Source organism: Quercus lobata, chromosome 7, assembly GCF_001633185.2.
Source record: "Quercus lobata isolate SW786 chromosome 7, ValleyOak3.0 Primary Assembly, whole genome shotgun sequence".
Classification (NCBI taxonomy): domain Eukaryota; kingdom Viridiplantae; phylum Streptophyta; class Magnoliopsida; order Fagales; family Fagaceae; genus Quercus; species Quercus lobata.
Genome location: NC_044910.1, coordinates 28207732 through 28224813, shown reverse-complemented (window position 1 = coordinate 28224813; position 17082 = coordinate 28207732). Strand labels below are relative to the sequence as shown.

The window sequence follows — 17082 nt, the reverse complement described above, 5'->3', positions numbered from 1 at the left end:
TAGAACTAGAGAAAGACGAGGAAGCTGGTTCTAGCTCTGATGGAAGTCACTTGCATCAATTCTAGAAAAGATTATGGTCATGCCAAATCCTTCACAAGATCAGACATTTTGCATGGAGAGCAGCTCGAGACATCTTGCCAACTAAGGCTAATTTGGTAGCAAGGAAAATTCTGGTAGACAACAATTGTGAGGAGTGTGGGTTATGTGCAGAATCTTTTTATCATCTGTTTTGGGAGTGTTCAAAAGCTAGAGACACTTGGGCTCATTCACCTTTTCTCAGTTCTTTATCAATGGTTCCTTTTAGGAGCTTTTTTGAGTTTTTTATGGTATATCATCATGGAAGCAGATTGGAGTATGGAAGATATTGGTCTAGCTATAACTATTGCATGGGCTCTATGGTCTAATAGAAATGAAGTGATTCATGGGAAGCCGAGGAAGGCAGGTCTGAAGTTGGTTGACTGGTGTAAGAACTACCTAGATGAATATTGGTCAGCAAATAGAACATTAGTGAATCCACCAACTAATTTGGAAGTAGCTTGGTCTTCTTCTATTTTTCCTTCTTATAAAGTTAATGTTGATGCTGCAAGATTTATGGCTTAAAAGGCTATAGGTGCTGGTGTTATTATTCGAGACCATGAAGGAAAATTCATTGCAGGTTTAAGCAAGAAATTACATGCTCCATTGGGGATTGTTGAAGCTGAAGCAAAGGCATTTGAAGCTGGTATAATCTTTGCTAAGGAGGTGGGAATCAGAGACTTGGTTTTAGAAGGGTCATTGATTGTTATTCAGGTTCTAAAGCAAGTTTTGAATGCTCCATCAACTGTTTCTAGTCTAATATATGGGATGCTAGCTGAATGTAATGAGTTTAGGAAAATGTCCTTTCTCCCATGTTAAAAGTCAAGGCAATAAGCCTGCCCAGTTATTGGGAAAACAAGCTCTTGGTTTGGATGATTTCTCTGCTTGGATTGAAGAGTGTCCTTGTTTTTTAAAACAAACTCTTGTCTATGATGTATCTGTTTCTTTATTTTCATAAATAAAGTTTTAGTCTTTCTATATATATATATATATATATATATATATAAAAGGTCTTAATCAAACCCATTTGCTTATCAAAAAAAAAAAATTGAATATTTAAGTTAAATAGGTAAAGACCCATTTGATTATTTAATTAAATAAATCTAAATAGATAAATCCATGAATACCTAATAAACTCATCTAAAATTTAAAATTAAATAAATCCACAAATAAGTGAAATAACCATAAACCCCTGTAAAACCCACAAATATCAATAGAAACAAAGACCACTAGATTTCTATGCCAAAACATTTGGCCCTCTGTCTCACTCTCCTTAAGGCTTAAAACACTCTTTGTCAGATTTTCTCACTAACCAAACAAAAGTTGACTTATTCCCATTCCAATCACACTTTGCTTCGCCTATAAGAAAAACACCAAAAACACCAAACGGAAAACACAAAAACAAAAACAAAAACGAAAACTCAAAATCAGAGTCTCAAATTGACTCACCTTCTTCTTCTTCTTCTTCTTTCTTCTTCTCAAAATATCATCGCCATGGCCACACCATCGGCTTCGTCCTCATCGTCTTCCAACATCATGCTCGCAATCTTCGAAAAGAAAACCACTTCCATCGAGCTCTACCGGCCTCTCCGCAACTACATCGCTTTCAATTACTCCGAGCGCGAAGCTCAATACCTCGAGGACGATCTCCAAACCCTAAAGCAGTACCGCGCCGATTTGGAGCGCACGCCCGACTCGACTCCCATCGCTCGTCGCGACCTCCTCCAGAATTACTTCAAAGCCCTTTGCCTCGTCGAGACTCGCTTCCCGATCTCTCCTGACAAGGACCACGTCAACACCATCACGTTCACGTGGTTCGACGCGTTCAAGCCGAAGCAGAAGGCGGCGCAGCAGAACATTCACCTGGAGAAGGTGGCGGTGCTGTTCAATTTGGGGGCGGTGTATAGTCAAATTGGGCTGACTAATATAGCTCATATTTAGGAATTTAGTTTAATTTTGGCATTTTTTTTTTTTTGCTAACTAATTTGACAAATGAGAAAACTTGTATACATAATTATAATTTCAATGATAAAATGGCTAAAATAATAACACTGGGCATGGGCAATTTCATATTCTATACATAATTATAATTTCAGGTGTCTTACTTGGCATGGGCAATTTTATCAATCCTTTCTAAAAGCTCAGATTTATCATTCTAGGGTATTTTGGTAATTTTAGATGTTCAAGGATATATTGGTAATTTTGAAAGTGTGGGGATATTTGGGTCATTTTGGGTATTTAAGGGTATTTTGATAATTTTGAAGTTAATAGGGTATTCAATTAGTTTTAGAGACATTTGGATCATATTAGATTAAATGGGTGGGTTACTAATTAAATGGGATGTGCGGGTAATGAATAATTAATTTATATATAAATGAGTCATAAATGGATAGATAGGTAATTATACATCTAATCCATTTATGACCCAACTTGCTCATTTGCCACCCCTAATCTGAATCTCTTATATGTCAAATGTAACTGTAGGGAATAGAATTAAGCATTGTTGAGAAGATGAATTAATTGGTTTTCATGATCAACGCCTTTCAGGTATGCTAGCATCCTACTTTATGCTTTGATCAAATACATTTATATGTTAGAAACAATCACTTGTTGGATGTCTCTAACCTATTATGTGGTCCATGTATGCGTTATCTCCTAAACCTTTTAATTTGCTTAATTAGCTCTGTCATACTCTATATTATTTATATATCATTATATCAATGCTTCCATTTTTTTTTTTAATTTACATTTCATGGTCTTATGAAGTTAGAATGATTAAGTTGCTGATGGTTAGTTTTTCGCACTTCTAAATTCTCAGTGGAAAGAAATAAACTTCAGACACTCACTTAAAATATACCTGTATTTGATTCTTCCTAAGTAGAGCTGCATAACGTTTATTGCCCTTATGATAAGAAATAATTGAAAGTCATCTAAACTCAAGTATGTCCAGACGTTGTTACATGCTCAATGCAGTCATACATTTGGTCATGTATACATATGCCTGCGTCTATAAACTCATATTGTACAATTCATTCTTGCTCATAAATGAGTTCTTGTTTAGTTGTTTGTCTGTTGATTTATACATTGTGTAACAGAGCTTGGGAGATGAGGTTGTCAGTGAGACTGTGTTGAGATTAGCAAGTTTGCAATCCTGGCACAGTTTGTCATATGGTCGTTTGCAGGTTTGACACATGCTTTTTCTTAATCTGTTTCCCTAGTGGTTGGAATTTATTAAATATCTGCTTCTCTTCTATGTAGATGGAGCTTTGTCTTAATCAGGAATTGATCAAGAAATGGAAAAGAATGATAAAGAGAGAAGCTAAGGAGGCAACAAAGGGAGGAGAGCTTTTTGACCCGTCAAGTAAGCTTGAAGTGAAATTCTTGAGAAATCTTATTGAAGAATTTCTGGAGGTTTTATCGTACAATAAACTATGAAGTAATTGTTTGATCTATAACTATGGTGCGCAAGGCATTTATGTTTAAGTTTATCAATTTGTACCAGGTACTGGATTCAACGGTTTTTTTTCCAGGAACATGTTAATGAAGATAATAAAATAATGATGCTTATGGTTTGAAGCAAGTTGACGATGCTTGTGTTTTGTACTGTGAGAGGTTTATGGAATTTCTTATTGATCTCTTGAGCCAACTGCCAACAAGGAGGTAAAGTGCACTTTTTTTTTCTTATCATTTTCCACACTCCCTTTTGAAGATGTGGAGTGCATTGGGTATTACAAATAGTAATTCTGTTCAATGTTTCATAGAGTCCATTCATATGTTGATATTTTTTCCATTTGTAATACATAAGGGTACTTTGTGACTTTTTTCATGAAGTAATCTCGTTTCAATAAAATTATTCTTACTTTTGGTACAAAAAGAAGAGTTTCTTAAACTTATATCTGAGCAGATGTGGATGGGCTTATGTGATTGCTTTCTGTGTCTTTTTAATGGTAATTTTAGTTTGAAATTACACTTCATTAAGTTTAGCAAGTAGAAAGATGAAATGGGACTTTTTTCTGTTCTGATCTATAATGGTTTCCTTGGTTTTTATGTTTTTAAAGTTGAGATCTTAGTGTTTTGTTCTTCAATCTTGCCTATATGTGGAGAATAATTTTAAAATCCAAAATGATACTAGACAACTGGTTCCTGTTCCCCACATTATTTGACATTGGTTTCTTTAGATTGTGGTGATTATTTTATCACATACTAGATCTTCCTTGGAAAAGATTTTTCCAAGTGAAATTATATGCTTTTATGATCCATGAATGGTGGAATCCTTTGGTCAACTTATTTACTCATGCTATGTTTTATCATTATTTTTTCTTCTCGAGTTCTATTTATCATTTTTTTTTATGGGAATAATTTTATTCTCTTTTTTTCAAAACATTTCTCTTTTCTGGGGCATACAGGTACCTGAGACCTCTTGTTGCTGACGTGGCTGTTGTTGCCAAGTGCCATCTGAGTGCACTCTATAAACATGAGAAGGGGAAACTCTTTGCACAACTGGTCGACTTGCTGCAGTTCTATGAGAAATTTGAGATTAATGATCATGTTGGGACTCAACTGACAGATGATGAGGTGCTGCAGTCTCATTATGATCGCTTCCAATCTTTTCAACTGCTTGCATTCAAGAAGATCCCCAAGGTCCGTGTCTCAGCAGGCATTTATAAATGTTCTGAATTGAAAATGTCGCTGCTTATGATGTTAATATTAAGGAACAATTAGTTGTTATCATTATTATTATTGTTATCACCATTATTGCTTTGATTATTGTTTAATTCAATTTGATAAATGTCTCAACTTTCTTTCCATTGGTGCTTGTAGTTGCGAGAACTTGCATTGGCTAACATTGGTGCAATTAACAAGCGGGCTGATCTCTCTAAGAAGTTGTCAAAGCTTCCTCCTATGGATTTGAGGGATTTAGTTTGCCACAAGGTTTGTAAATGAATGATTGATTACACTTTGCCTTATGTTGATAGTCACTTTTGATCTCATGCCTAGGACCAGAATGAGTTCTTGTTGATCTTCATGTGGAGTTTGTTAGTGCTTCCTATACTCTTGCACAACTGTTTATGCAAAGGTCATTTTTGTTGCTGTTGGCTCCCAAGAATTATCACTCTTTTACCTCTAAAATCACAAGTCGTAAAATTCTACCATCAGTTAGCACAGTACTGAGAATAACTAGATGTATTTTTTATTTTAGGAGTGTATGAGAAATTTGATAAGGTTTTCTTTCTCTTTTTATTTTTTTTGGGGGTGGGTTGGGGAAGGGGGATGCAAATTAATAATATAATCTTTAATGTCTCTGCTGAGTGGTAAGTTGATTATAAGTACTTGTTTAGAACAAGAAGTTCTGGGATTTACCTTGTGAAGGCCTTAACGTTAATGATTCTGCATGTAGTATTGTAACTATATTAAAAATTTCTGGCTTTAACTGCCATTGGGTTTTAGAAATGAATTATATTTTAATAATTTTTTTTTTTTGTACATTAAAGTCCCTATATTGTCCCTTGCAGACTCAAGAGAAAGTTATTCTTCTGTAATTCTGTCTGGGGCAAATCTGGTATACTGATGCTGCCATTCATCTTGTGTTGCACTAGTTTAAAATCATGTCATAAAACCATTCGGCTGTCATATTCTTTCTTAATGTACTCTCCCCTCTCATGCTTTCTCCGTGTGTGTGACTGTGTTTACGTATAAAGATATTGTTTTAAAAACTGTATGATTTTTGGACACTAGCTGACATGATCCCTTTTTGCAGCTCAAACTGATCTCAGAGGAAGATCCCTGGTCAGAAAGGGTTGATTTTCTTATTGAAGTCATGGTCTCCTTTTTTGAGAAACAACAATCTCAAAAAGAAGCCATAAATGCTCTCCCACTCTACCCAAATGAGCAAATTACGTAGGATGAAAGCCTTGTACCAAGCATAAATTACTATGGCGAGGGTTGTCTAGCTCTTCCAAAACTTAATTTACAATTCTTAACGCTTCATGATTATCTTCTGTGAAATTTTAATCTCCTCCGTCTTGAATCAACATATGAGATACGTGAGGATATCCAGGAAGCTGTACCACATCTCCTTGCCTGCATCAATAATGAGGGAGAAACTGTTTTTCTCGGTTGGTCAAGAATGGCAGTGCCAATTAAAGAATTTAAGATCACCAAGGTAAAACAGCCAAACATTGGAGAAGTCAGGCCGTCATCTGTTACTGCAGTCGTGACTTTTTTGCATTTCCAGTTATAAAGCACAAATAAGATCAGAGTGGAATGCCTTTAAAGAGCACGATGTTCTGTTTTTACTTTCGATTCACCCTTCATTTGAGCCTCTAAGTGCTGAAGAAGCTGCCAAGGCAAGTGTGCCACAAAGGCTTGGACTTCAGAATGTGAGGGGATGTGAGATTATTGAGGTTCGTGATGAGGAGGGAACTCTCATGAATGATTTCACAGGAAGAATTAAAAGAGATGAGTGGAAGCCTCCAAAAGGGGAACTGAGAAATGTAACTGTTGCTTTAGATACAGCGCAATACCACATGGATGTCAGCAATATTGCAGAGAAAGGTGCAGACGATGTTTACGGGACATTCAATATATTGATGAGGAGGAAGCCAAAAGAAAACAATTTCAAAGCAATTTTAGAGTCTATAAGAGATCTTATGAATGAATATTGTATTGTTCCTGATTGGCTGCACAACGTATTTTTGGGCTATGGGAATCCTTCTGCAGCACAATGGACTAACATGCCTGATCTTTTGGAAATGGTAGATTTCAAAGATACTTTTCTTGATGCTGACCATTTGAAAGACAGTTTCCGGATTATCAGGTTTGCTATTGTTTGCCTTTTCTTTTGATGTTTTATGTATAATCATGCGTTGAGTAAAAATGATGTCACTTAAAAACTACCTTTCCTTCTCTTCTTCTAGGTTTGTTTTATAAATCCAGATGGCAGTGAAAACTTGCAGCCGATGCCTCCTTTTCGAATTAAGCTTCCCAAGATGCAGAAAGGCGGTAGTCATGCACTTATTGGGAATAAGATATCTGGTGTTGATTCAGCAGATGGTGTCAGTATGGAGGATACACTCATTGTTGAGGCATACACTCCTCCTGACCCAGGTCCTTATCCCCAAGATCAGCCAAAACAGAACTCAGTTAGATTTACACCTACACAGGTGCTATGCAACTATTTTTTTCAATTGCACTGTGTTATTTTTCACACTTATTTGTGTTAAATCCTTTCTGATGATCCAAAGTCCTTTGCCTGTTTATTGTAATCCTTATATAATTGGTACTCATCCCATTGGCTGCATGAATTTAAGTTTAAATTGGCAAATTTGTTAACTAAATTGATCATTCAGTGGGCCTTTATATAATTATATGCAACTTGTATCTCAGTTTAAACTTGATTATTATGTTAGACAATAAAGTTATAGTTAGCTCTTTACTGTGCTGTTCTAATCTATATATTACTAAAAGTTGAAGCGTAGCGTTTAATGCTGCTGCTCTCATGTTGCGCCACATTAGCTGTCATGTCATTTAAAAAAAAATAATAATAATTTGTCCTACAATTTTAAAATGGCTTTTACAATTTTCAACCCTATAAATGCACCCCACTACTTATTTATTTACTTCTACTATCACCCTATAATAAATCTATATAATTAATCTAGCCCATCTCTTATTTATTTAGTTCCACTATCAAGCCCAATCGAAAGTCTTTTCAGTTCAGTTTTATGGTTTTGTGTGAGCCTTTTCAGCTTCAAAGAGGAGGGGGGGGGGGGGAAAGCTTTAGGTTTTTTTTTTTTTTTTTTTTTTTTTTTTTTTTTCAATTTTCCAATAATTGTTTTTAACATTTATTTTTTTTAATATTTACACTTCTCCAACCTTTCTCTCTCCCTTACCATTTCATCTCCCCACTACTTCTTCAATCTTTCTCCCTTCCTTACCTTTTCATCTCCCCACTACCCTCTACATTAATATCATTCTTCCTCTTTCCCTTCATCTTCCATTTATTTTTGTCTCTTCTTATTCACACTCTCTTACTATAAATTTGTTACTATCTCTTCAATTCTATGCGTAGTTTTCCCTCACAAAAAAAAAAAAAATGGTTCTCTCTCTCCCTCTCTCTCTCTCTAAATTTTTTGGTTGATTTTTTTTTCTTGCATCTCTACTTTAGGTTGGTAATTTTTTATATTCTTTAAAACTCTATTTTGGGTTAATGCAATTTAGTTTTGTTTTTTAAATTGTTGTTATTGTTTTTTATTTATTTTTTATTATCTTTGATTGTTAAATGTTATCCTATTGTGTTCTAAAGAATTAAATATAGCATATAAAAATATAATATTATTATATTACATAGTATGATTTGAATAATTTGGTATTTATTCTATTACATAGCATGATTTTTTATAGTGCTCAATTTAGATGTTAAATTATGAGACTTTACTAATTTTTGTTTATTTTCTAATCCTTTATGGCAGATAAAGTACTCTAATAGTTGTATTAGAAGTACTCTATAATGTCATTCATTTAAAGAAAAGTAAAGGTTAGTCAAACGAAAATAATCGAATAGGTGACAAATTTTAACTTTTGTAATTTTATTTTAATTATTATTATTTAATAACAATGCATGTATAGAAATTTAATTCTTAGATTTTGCTAATAATTTTTTATTTGATAATATGTTTGGGTGGCCAAAATTATAATTTCTACAAAGAAAATAACCTTAATAGATTATCAAAAACAAAATTTTATCCTAATATTGGTTCAATTAATCATTATTAAGTTTTATTAATTTTTTTTAGTTTACGTTTTTTTGGTGTTTTGGATTGTTTCTTTATTACATTTATGATTGTTCCTATAATAAATAAAAATATAATTACGAAATACATTACTCATTATTAGATTAGTTTAAATTGTAAAAAAAAAATTAATAAAACCACCAAAAAAATAATTATCACGCGCAACGCGCAGGTTCGCGGCTAGTTATATTAATAGTAGTATCTAAATAGGGATGATTAGATGGGGAAGAGAGGGCAATTCACCCCCTGAACATTTTGACTGGAAAGAAACAGTATTGAACCACACTAACAGATACTAGGGCTTATGAGAGGAAACTAGCTTAAGAGTGCGTTTGGGAAGCGCGTTTTGCGCTTCCCAGACGCACGTTTACGTTTCAGAATTTTTTTTTTTTTTTTTGTCAAGCGTAACTTTTTGACTTTTTTTGTGTGAACAGTGCTTTTATGCACTGTTTATGGGTCCCACAAAATACATTTTTCAGCAATTTTTTCATTAAAAATGGGTCCCACGATACTATTCACACATTTAAAAATTATTTTGCTACAGTGTTTTTCAGTTTTCAGTTTCAGTTTTCAGTTTTCAGCTGTATCCAAACGGACCCTAAGTATCCATCCCCAGGTTGTGTGAGTTTTCACTTCTAACAGGAAAGAGAAATGAGAAGTAAGAAAGTAAATGGACTTTAATCTTCTCCGGGGCTGAATTTGCTCTCTCTTTTTATTGACTGAATTGGTCATCTGTTTATCATGGTTGTATGACTGAAGTTTCTGCTACTAGAGTTTTAGCTTTGAAATTCATCTTTATGTTCAAGCAATTTATGATTTAGACTTGGCATCTGATATTTTTTTTACTGATTAGAGACATTTTGGTTGTCTTTTATGTTTATTTTACCTTGTGAAATTGAATGATACATATGCAAGATTTTTGAATATCAAGGATTCTCATTGGATTTTCATATTGAGAGTTACGATCATTGATGGCTGGTATTGTGAATGGTCTTTAATATTGTGAATGGTACATATGCTAATTTCACTGGATGATATTATGCATGTAACCATTTTGATTACCCTTTCATAGTATAACCAATGGAGAAGGTACATAGAATAGCATACCTCATGTGCATAATTAGGCTTCCAGCTCTATGTTGGAGCTAACTTGTTCAACTCCATGTTGATGATAAAATGCACAGACTCTTGGCTTGGAAGATATCAAAAGCAAAATTTTATCCTAATATTGGTTCAATTAATCATTATTAAGTTTTATTAATTTTTTTTAGTTTACATTTTTTTGGTGTTTTGGATTGTTTCTTTATTACATTTATGATTGTTCCTATAATAAATAAAAATATAATTATGAAATACATTACTCATTATTAGATTAGTTTAAATTGTAAAAAAAAAATTAATAAAACCACCAAAAAAATAATTATCACATGCAACGCGCGGGTTCGCGGCTAGTTATAATAATATTTATTTCCTTTTTTTTTTCCCCCTCCACTCCATAGTTCCACTCACTCTCTTCACAATCTCATCCAAGCTCTCTCTTCCTCCACTCTCACCCACCCAAGCCCAGTCCTCCATCTCCCCTGCCCTTCTTTGATTTATCCTTTTTCCTCAACTTGGAGCTCACCCAAGCTTTCTATTTAGTCAACCATCTTTGTTCCTTCTCATCGACCCAAGCCCCAAGCCCCATTGCTAATCCATCTCTCTCCCAGTCACCCTCTCGCCAAGAGATCTTGCCCACAACGCAATCCCCCACCATGCCCAAACCCTATTCCCAACCAACTCCATCGGCATCGCCTTCTTCAAACTCAATGAGATGAGGCAAGTTGAAATTGGTGAGGTGTTGACGACATGAGGCGAACTTGACGGAGAGGAACGAATCGAAGTTGAAATTGAAATTTTCACTGTTGCCACCAATTATGACGACGTCGTTTTTGGTTGCAGCTCTAAGTCTGAGCGTGAGGCAAATGGGTTTTCTGTTGATGAATGGTTTTCATTTTGAGGTTAATGGATTTTGTTTTGACTTTGTCTTGGTTAATAGGTTTTGTTGTAATAATCCCGCCCCACCTGTGTAGATATTGTCCGCTTTGGGGCCCATACCCCTCACGGTTTTGTTCTTCTCCAGGTTGTGTTGGGGAAAAGGTCTCTACACATTAAAGGGAGGTCATTCCTTATAAACACATTCTCATGTACTTCCTTAGGCGATGTGGGATTCCATGGAATGCAAGACCCCCTTTTTTTGGGTCACTACAATCCACCCCCCTTACGAGCACACGCATCATCGCGTGTGGGGCCCACACTTTCGGCTTGGACATGGCTCTGATATTATCTGTAACGACCCCACCCCAACTGTGTAGATATTGTCCACTTTGGGACCCATACCCCTCACGGTTTTGCTCTCCCCCAAAACACATAGCAGTGGGGGAAAATGCCTTTACATATTAAAGGGAGGTCATTCCTTATAAACACATTCTCATGTGCTTCCCTGGGCAATGTGGGATTCCATGGAATGCGAGACCCCCTGTTTTTTTTGGTCACTACAATCCAAAAAATTTGGACCATTTCTCGATTATGCGTGTCATCCTTACGCAAGGGCCATGCTAATCTTCTATGTATCGTTCCAATTTTATCAGAAGAACAAAACCATGAGGGGGTATGGGCCCCAAAGTGGACAATATCTACATAGTTGGGGTGGGGCCGTTACATTTGTGGTGGATTGTGACTGGGTTTATAGTGGTGGATCAATGGTTGATGGTGGCTGAGTTTGAGATGGCGGATTGTGGCTGGTGGTGATGTTGTGAATGGATTGAGTTTGAAGAGAAGACAGAGAGATAGAGATTAAGAGAGAGAGAAAATAATAAATAAATGAATAGTGTTTAACTTTGATGTGAAAATAAGAGCATTGATGTGGAGTGAGTTGTGAAATGGTAAGTTAAAATAAATAAAGTGGCTTTTTGTGGTGCCAAATTGCTAAATTTTTGGCACCACCAATGTTGATGCTTGTTATCCCAAAGGGCTAATTAATGAGGCCTCACATAATGAGTGAGATTTGTGTAAAGTTGCTAATGCATGATAATAATTTAAATAATGAATGTGGGATGATGGAGATTTTACCCTCTTACCTGACTAAAGTAGTGAAGGTCTAAAGTAGTTTTATTCAATGGTAGGGCCAGAAATTTTCTCAAGGGGGGCCAAACTAAATGAATCATTATATTCCGGTATCCTTTATTCTCTCAATATAAATGCATGACTTTATTTTTGGAATTTTTTCCTGCTAAAGAGATAAATTTACTTATTTATTTTTATAAATAAATGTTTGCTTTAAATGCTCTTAATTAAAATTGTTAAGGATATATTTTATGTAATTGGCTAATCTTTTGACAAAATGCACTTTAAATGCTCTTAATTAAAATTGTTAAGGACATATTTTATGTAATTGGCTAATTTTTTGACAAAATGCACTTTAAATGCTCTTAATTAAAATTGTTAAGGACATATTTTATGTAATTGGCTAATTTTTTGACAAAATGCACTTTATTTGTAATTGGGTAAATGTAGGATGAGTTTAGTATTTCAAGAAATAAGAGTTCAAGTCAAGTATTAAATCCATGAAGATTGAACCAAGAAACAAGTGAAGAAAAGCTGTTCATTAAAATTCGATAGATACCTCAACAGAAACAGTATCTATCGAGATTTAAGAATAAAGCTCGATAGAAGCTCGACAGAAGCTAAATCTGTCGAGATCTACAAAATAAGGATTTTTAGATCTGATTTTTGGCCCTAGCTGACATGAATGTGTAGGGTTTCTTTTTTTACAAATCTAGACATATATAAGGCTTATTTTAAAGGCCGTTATACATGGAGAACACATGCAGAAAGTGACCCAGTGCCTTATTCTCTCTACAAGAAGTTACTGTGTCTTTTGCGTCTTAGGGTTTTGTAACCAAGTACTTCTTGATTTTCATTGTGCATGAAGTGAAAAACTTTGCAGCCAACAACCTTCTTCAAGTTGTTTGAGTTAGTCATGTATTGGGATATGTGCAAAAGGGTAGTGTTCATATATTGAAGAGTGCAGAGGTTCTGAAGCGGTAGAAGGTTCCTACTGTAAGGTCAGCTACGGGGATTGTAAAGTTTGGGGACAAAGGTTTTGTACTAGATCTGAAACTTCTCTTTACTTAGTGAATTGCTTTTTAGGAAGGTTTCCCCCCAGGTTTTTTACTGTGAAACTAGTTTGTTTCATCAGTTTTCATGGGTCATCATATCTTGTCTTATTTACTATTCCGTTGTACATAATATTGATGTTTGTTTGTTTGTTTTAACAAGGTTTATTTATAATAAATCTAATTAACAACTTGGGTTTAAAACTTGTTAATTCTATCAACCGGGGTTTAAATTTCCCAAAAAAAATTAATGATATATGACAAAAAGTCAATATTAAAAGGAAAATAAATTAGACAACAATAAATTAAAGAGTGTTTGTAATATTTTTAATTGAAGGGGGAGGGACCATTACTAGAAATTTATTCAAAATTTTGTCATTAAAATAGAGGGGGGCGGACATTTTTGAAAATTCTAGGCCCCCCCCCCCCTCCCCCTCCCGTATTATCAAATTCCTCATATTGGGCACATATATATATATATATATATGTGTGTGTGTGTGTGACTAGGGCTCTCCCAAAAGTAGGAGCAATTGCCTCTATAGATTGAATTTTTTTTTTTTTTTTTTTCCATAAAGAATGAGACTCAAATAAAGAGATCAACAAAAGATTGAAATTCCCATCAAAAAAAAAAAAAAAAAAAAAAAAAAAAAAAAAAAAAAACAAAAGATTGAAATTGTGGAATAGGAAAGGTATGGAGCATCTTATGTTTCCATAACACAACATGACAAAAGATTAAGTCATTTGGTTATAAGTTGTAACATCTATGCCTTCTCTTTGTTCAAGATTGTAACCTAAAAAGCAACGTATATTGAGAATGTGATAGTAGTTTATTGCACTCGTGAAGTTGGAGGATGACAAACTAGGCACAACCAAAGTCTCTAAGCTAACTATAGATAGGAGAAGTGCCAAATAGGTGTTCATAGGGTGTTGATTATGCAAAAGGGATAAGGATAATCAATTAATGGTTTGAGCAACAGTAAGATCTGTTTTCCCTCAAAAAGAGTTAGGAACATATGAAAATTTATCAAAATTTGTTGTCCAAACTGTAGTGTCCAAAAAACATATCAAAATTTGCTTTCTCCTCAACCATTATGTTGTGAATCGACGTACCTAGGGGGAGGTGGAATTCAAACATAAACATGAGATAATATAAACTAGTATAAAGTATTCCAATACCATTAATTGGGTTATCATCTAAACCTCAAGAGGTAAATCAATTTTTTTTTTTGGGTCCAATTAACATGAAATTCAATAAAATAAACTATAAGAAACTTATCCTAGCAAGAAAACTATACAATAGTAAAGAGTACAATAATGTTATATATAATACTCCCTCATTTCACACGATTAGTGAGTTTTATCATAAATTTTAATTAATGTGATTTATTATTATATGTAAAGAGAAGGTATAACATTATGGTATTTTTAAGATATTGTTTACTCGTCCTAACAAATCCCCTAGTCATTCAATTTATCGTGCATAGCAAGTTTTCCTGTACTTTTTTATTTTTACGTATTTGATTAAGTAAAGAATTTGAGGTTAATTACCTGTACAGACCGTAATAGCCCACCTGACCCAAAAGGCCGTTGCCTTTTGTAATTAGTACTATTGTCCTTTAGCTCAGCCCCTGCTGAGATCATCAATGAGCTATGGGCTGAAATGATTCCTGAATATAAATTGGGTTTTTTTTCCTCTTTAAATAATAACCTGCATTTGACCGATCCATTAACTATGCAGCTTCTTCAGCAAGTCTTCAACCACCCTTATCCAAAAAAAAAAAAAAAAAAGAGTCTTCAACCACCAGCTAGTCCCACATTTTAGAACCTATTGACCAAGAAACAAAAAAATAATACAAACAGCCAAAGGCTAACCTCCAAGTAACCATTGTGCCTAGGCTTTATAAAAGGGCATCAGACGCAGAAGGTAGAGCCAAGCCTTTGAATCTTATTACAAATTCCGTAAAGTGCAGGAACAAAGAGTGTCATTATGGCCGAAGAAGTATTGGTGTTTGGTGCGTGGGGAAGCCCTTTTAGTCGCAGGATAGAGATGGCTCTGAAACTGAAAGGAATTGAGTACAAATACATTGAAGAAGATATAACCAACAAGAGCCCTTCCCTCCTCAAATACAACCCAGTTCACAAGAAGATTCCTGTGCTCGTACACAATGGAAAGCCTGTCGCTGAGTCACTTGTTATTCTCGAATACATTGATGAGACTTGGAAAGACAGTCCCATCTTGTCCAAAGATCCTTATGAGAGAGCCAATGCACGATTTTGGGCCAAGTTCATAGACGAGAAGGTAAAATATCATTTACTCTTAAACTTCTTCAAATTATAAATTTATAATGTAAAAAAATAAAATCAGCATGGTTTAGTTTTTTTCTTTTTTTAATTTATTTGATTTATTTATTTTTTTAGTTTTAACCTGGAAATGTGGTAAAATAAATTTTATATTTCTAATAAAGATACCATTTTGGTACTCACATTTTGAGTTCACGGTAAATTTCAACTTTACATTTTGGTCATTATTATTTTAATTTGGAGTCAATTTAGTACTTTTATTTATTATTATTATTATTTTTTGATAGATAGTAGCAAAGAGGGCATATGGGATTATTAAGCACCACAGAGGTGTCTCTATGATCCTAAATAACATATAATTCTAGAGGCATGACTTTTCGTGTGTTTTTTTTTTTTTTTTTTATGTGAGGGGGGGGGGGGGTTAGTTCTTGAAAATCGTAGTGACATTAACAATTGTAAATGGCAACATAATTCTAATAATCCTCTCATGTGGGCCGAAAGGTTGGTTTTTTTTTTAATTAATTTATTTAAATTGAAGATATTGTATAAACAAAGTTCAAGTCCATGATTAACTTCTTTGATACCATGATATATTACTAATTATTTCAAAAGTTTAAGCGTTTAAAAAATGACTAATTTAATTATTTAACCATTATTCTAATAACGTATCCGAAGGCTCTAATGAAAAAACATGTATTAATAATTATCTATTTGTGCTTTTTGTATAAGCACTTGTTGGAGATACAATTTATCAACCTAGAGAAATAGACTGCGAGTCACACTAAATTTGGAATTTTCTCTATTTCTTTTTTTAGTGCTTGTCTGCAATATTTAAAGCTTGCTGGGGTGAAGAGAAAGAGCATGAGAAGGCTTTGGAAGAAGCCTCTGAACTTCTACAATTTCTAGAAAATGAGCTCAAGGAAAAGAGGTATTTTGGTGGAGAGACTGTTGGACTGCTAGACATTGCCGCTAACATCATAGGCTACTGGCTTGGAGTTTTTGAATAAGCTTCGGGGGCAGAGTTGTTGACAAGGGAGAAATTTCCCAAACTTTGCAATTGGGCTAATGAGTTTGTGAGTGTTAGTGCCATCAAGGAAAATCTACCTCCTAGAGAAAAGCTGATTGCCTATTTGCGAAATCGCTTTGGGGTTGGTGCCACTTCCAAATAGGTGAACTTACACTCGCCACTTACAGTTGGTGCATATTATTGCATAATAATTGACCACTTTGTCATCAATCGGGTTCATATATGCTTTGTAATTTCTTGTGATTTGTCTGTAAAAGTTTATGAATTTGTTTGAGTCATTGAGCTTGTACTTGCTTACCTTGTTTCAATTTTTCTATAAAGTGTTCTCCACTCTTGGTTATCCTATCAAATAATAATCTTGTAAACTAACATCCTTCACATACATCTTAAAAATATCTCAATGACAAGAAGCGATAATTGTTGGATCTCAAATAATATTCTTACCAACATTATTAATCCCAAATAGTAATCACACACAAAAATACAAATATTTACGTAAAAAACCTTTTCTCCTTAAAGGGAAGAACTACAGGACAAACTCCTAATCAATTTCATTATTCTCAAATCAATTACAATGTCTATTGTGTATGTCTCACGGCTAATGAAAAATATCTCTTATTTTTCTTTACTCTCACACACTCTCTTTGTATCTCATGGTTAAAGAAAAATCTTTTTTATTTTTCTTTATTACTCTCACACACTCTCTCTTTGTGTCTCATGACTAAAGAAA

At 34.3% G+C, this 17082-nt stretch overlaps 1 non-coding gene and 2 pseudogenes across 2 annotated transcripts; 2 read left to right on the top strand and 1 right to left on the bottom strand.

Moving 5' to 3' along the window:
- Positions 1–1569: 1569 nt before the first annotated feature.
- Positions 1570–7470, top strand: LOC115951841 (annotated as a pseudogene).
- Positions 7471–11411: 3941 nt separating this feature from the next.
- On the bottom strand, positions 11412–11509 carry LOC115954340. The gene has a single exon (XR_004083885.1). It is a non-coding gene; the product is annotated as a U6 spliceosomal RNA (small nuclear RNA).
- Positions 11510–14852: 3343 nt separating this feature from the next.
- Positions 14853–16694, top strand: LOC115953077 (annotated as a pseudogene). Its single transcript, XR_004083646.1, has 2 exons — positions 14853–15323; positions 16141–16694. The product of XR_004083646.1 is annotated as a glutathione S-transferase U8-like (transcript).
- The last annotated feature ends 388 nt before the right edge of the window (positions 16695–17082 follow it).